The 4,209-nt window shown below is 49.4% G+C and overlaps 1 non-coding gene across 1 annotated transcript; it reads left to right on the top strand.

Moving 5' to 3' along the window:
* Positions 1-2,083: 2,083 nt before the first annotated feature.
* LOC148016720 (U1 spliceosomal RNA) lies at positions 2,084-2,245 on the top strand. Its single transcript, XR_015688229.1, has one exon. It is a non-coding gene; the product is annotated as a U1 spliceosomal RNA (small nuclear RNA).
* Positions 2,246-4,209: the final 1,964 nt, after the last annotated feature.

Below are 4,209 nucleotides of genomic sequence, written 5' to 3'. Positions count from 1 at the left end.
TTGTAGCATAGGTCCTTGCATGAACATGCATATCCCCCCATGCTCCCTTCAAAAAAAAGGAGAGAGAGACTCACCCCCTTAGTTGTGTCAATGCACGATTCGAATGGGCAATAATCTATTAAATAGCTAAAAACAGTTTGATTGAAGTGTTTGTCAAGAAAGAAAATGTTTTCTTTGTCTAAGGCAACATAATATTAGCTTATTGGGTCTTTGACAGGATAGCCTTGTGCTCTCCCGCTTTGGGGAGTCTGTTCATAGGCCAAAGTTGTATTGCACGAGTGTAATAGTGCATTTAGGTTCCTCCTAAAAGATTCACACTACAATATAAGGACCATTTACACAACAAAATGGAACTAAAACTATGCAAGTAGCCCTAGGCTTAACATTATCAAAGAGGCTGAAGACAACTATGGAGGTGATGCGGATGCATGCAGCAACAACAAAGATGTCAAGGATTCCTAAGTGGGGTGTTACGATGTTCTTGTTTGTAGGTGGTGGAGCTTAACGCCACAAACAGTGGCACTCACAACATCCTACCTATTGGAACAAATGTGCTAGTGATGCAATAGAACACATTCGCATAGTCACAACCTTGTCTCCCAGCTTTGGAGCAGTTGAGGACAGATGCGTACCGTGTCTTTGGGCATTTCAAGGGACATGACTCGTAGCCTCAAGGGCCTCAGTTATTCTTTCCTTGTAGGACTGGTTATACGCATGGTTGAGCAAGCGGACGATTTGAGTCATCCAATGATGGAAGAATTTGGCACACCAATATGTATGTAGCATTATCCTCATGGTACCTTATGCTTGGGCGAGATGTACAAGTTTGTGAGTTTTCAATAAAAGGTTGGACCTAGTAAGTGGATTGGTTTATTAAGATTTTGGGTTTCCTCCGTTATAGCTTTGGTTCTTGCTCATAAAGGAAGGCTTAGATGCATGCTGCTTTGATAAACGTACTTGATGCTCCACCGTCATACTAATGCTCTGCGACTCGGGTAAGATTAAGTGCTTGAATAAACGTCGATGAGGTTGGGGTTGATTTGTGGGTCAGCATCCACTTGCTTTTTCACTCCATAGTGGTTGATCAGAGAAGACTCATCATGAGCTAACACATAAGCCATGATATTAAATGACCTTTTCTTGTTCCCTTTGACATTTACTACATTGTGCATCCAAGCATATGGCCTTAAGAGGAATCCAAAGTCACACTCTCAAAGTTGAGGATGGAAAAATGCTTTTGAACACCTGAAATTCGGGTTTGTACCAAAATCACCACTTTGAGGGATTTCGAAGTGCACACGAAGACTCTTGAAGTCGAGGATGGAAAATATTAGTACTTTTTCTCTTCAAGATGTTTTCACATGTGGTTGCCTCACAATTCAAAGAGCGCTTGGAACAAGGACTAGTTTGACAGGCTACATGTAGCCCCTATAGCTTTTGACTCCTCTTTCACCTTATCCTACAGGAGTTTTCTGTTTGGGTCGAGTTCGTAGCAATCTTTTAGATAAAAGCAAGTATGTATGTTGCCTTTTCCCCAGAACTGTCGCATCGTCGCGACCTTGCCTCCAAGCTTTGGAGCAGCGGAGCGCATAGGCATTAATGAGGCTCATTACTAGCCAAGTGCTTATCTATGTGCAGCCAATTGCCTTGGTGACATGAAAGAGCTATCGTGCCTCCATGGTTTGTGGTAGCTGGGCGGAGGCATTAACAAGGCTCAGAAGGTCGAGGCGATCCCAATGCCCCTAGGGTACGCACGACGCTAGTGGTGGCTCTCGGAGGAGCGGAGAGAAGGTCTGCCGCCCCGGGCCATCTCACGGCACTGGAGTAAATGGCCCCTCCAAGAAAGGAGGCGCGAGAAGCAGAATCCTCGAAGCAACACGACTCATCAAAACTGGCTTGTGAATCGCCCCAGCGTATCCTTCCGGCTCTTGCCACGTGTTGGAGTTGGGTTGGGGGGACTTTGGCGTTCGACCCCTCCCGTAGGTAGAGAGATGCGCAGGGCTGGAGAGTAGTGGGCGGAGAGGGGGACGCAGGTAACCGACTTGACCGCCTACTTAAGGCGAAGCTTGGGGCTGGGAGAAGCATACTTACCTGGGCGGGGTCTATCGGTGATCAAGAAGGCCGATGGCCTAGGGTCGGCCTCTCCATTGCACTGCGGACGGGCCGCACCCTAGCATCTCCCCTGAGTGGGAGAGTGCACGTCATAATTTGTGGCAGCGGGGGCTCGCGTTCGCGCGGCCCCTATTCAACTCCTCAGACCTCCGATATCGGAAGTTAACCGGATGACAGTTTTGTGTTCTCATGACAGGTTCGGGTGCTTCGTGGATATGGCTGTTGGGTGCTTCCATGCCGGGCTCGGGGATATGGCTGCCCTGCTGGCACGAGTTCCTCCTGCAAAGATGGATCTGCTGTGCCCTCCTCTCACACACGATTGGTGCTGGACTCTCCTCCAGACTCGCGGGTCTTCGTCCTCTCTATCACAAGGTAAAGAAGGTTCGTCCGTCTGATTGCCCAGTCGGCAGCCTGGTCAGCAGGGCAGGTTCGTCTGTTCGGCCAGAAAGTGGAATCGCTCGTCTGATTGCAGATGGCAGGGTTTTGACAGTCTGGCGGGGGGTCATCAGGGATCGCACAAAACACCTGACGGTCTTTTCTTCAAAAATGGTCACTCTGCAAAAGCGCCCCCCGCCCCCAGAGCATAGCGCCTGGTTGGTGGCGGCTTCTTTCCTGGATTGGACCCTCCCCTCAAAGGCTAAGGAGATCTCCTGACGGCCGGTGTGCCGCGCCGCCCTGTGAGTGGAACGAGCTGACAGGATTTTGTTGCCAGCCTCTCGTGATGAACACAAGGACGCCGCTGTGCTGTACCAGTTACAACGCCCTCGCAACCATATTCTGGCCAGCTCAAATTTTAGGATACAGAGACGGAAGCAGGCACCTTTGTTGATGAAGAACAACCCTGCACGCCGTGGTTGCTCTGACCTCCAAGACATCTTTTGATTCTGAGTTTGGACCCATCTGCCGTGACCTGCCCCGCTAAAAGCGGGGAGATCAAGCCTTACTGATCCCAACAGGTCAAAGCAGCAGCAGATGCATCCATCTGCTGCAAGGTCTGTATATTCATTACTGATCTAATAGAGGGGGATCAAGCAGGATTTGCAAGAAACTCTGAGGGAATCTCAGTGGTGGCAATCTTGTGAGAGAGCTTGGAGTGCTTAGAATTCTTCATGTCCAGTGCGGTTGTTGGGATTCCGCGGTTGCTTAGAATGCTTGAGCACTCGCGCTGAGACGAGATCAGACATTCTCCAATACTCTACCTGGATTGGCCATGAGTCGCAGCAACGGTAGTGTTCCCTCCCTTTCAGACCATCTCTTTTAATATGCCTCCACCAGGCACGCGCGCTCATTATCTCCCTGTATTGCCGGGTCCCAATCAAAACGAGCGATCCTCCTAAGCGTTGCAGACAACAAGGCTGCTTAATAAGCTAGTTGACTCCGAAGTAGGGTATGGTTCCAGAATTCCTTGGATTGTCTCCATGTCTCTGTACCTAGGTTGACAGATCTCCTTCCAAGAGCAGAATGCATCACTTTGGTTCAAGAAGTGTGGCATAAGTGCGCGGGGATGGCTTTGAGCGTTGACCACCCCAAAATCTAACGGCTGCCTTTTTCCTTGCCACAATGAGTCAGGTTGAGCTCTCTGTTAGATTGCATCCTATTGACCTAGCCTCGCCTACGCTTCCAGAACATGATATTTTTGGAGCAACCTGCCCGAGAATGTATTACTGAATTTTTTTGAAGGTCCATTCTTCTGGCCGCTCATCATTGGCCACTTTCTCGGCCTCTGACTGTTTCCAATGGGTGGCCCACGAGTCACCATAGGGCTTGGGTATTGCTGTGGTTTCAGGGGGTACGACGGGTGCTCATTTCGCGGCCCAAATCTGGGTGCAACTACCCATCATTAAATCAAGCTTTGGAGATGCAACAGGCCAGGCATCCTCGGCCATGAGGTGCTTGTCGACTGTGATCATGATCTTATGGGTACAATCCACGCCATTATCAGTCAGGCGTAAGATTAGACACGCTACCGCCAAGATTGTGTCACGTTGAGCTGGACACCTTGTTGGACGATGCAGGGCCACAACCATTTTAAACCAGAATAGCATCCACTTTCATTTAATGTGTACCCTCTAAGACCCTTGGGGGTTGGGCATGAGC

This window comes from Lygodium microphyllum, chromosome 23, assembly GCF_053477565.2.
Source record: "Lygodium microphyllum isolate KBCC chromosome 23, Lygodium_microphyllum_v1.1.10, whole genome shotgun sequence".
Lineage (NCBI taxonomy): Eukaryota > Viridiplantae > Streptophyta > Polypodiopsida > Schizaeales > Lygodiaceae > Lygodium > Lygodium microphyllum.
The sequence above is the reverse complement of the archived record's forward strand: the minus strand, read 5'-3'. Positions and strand labels throughout refer to the sequence as shown.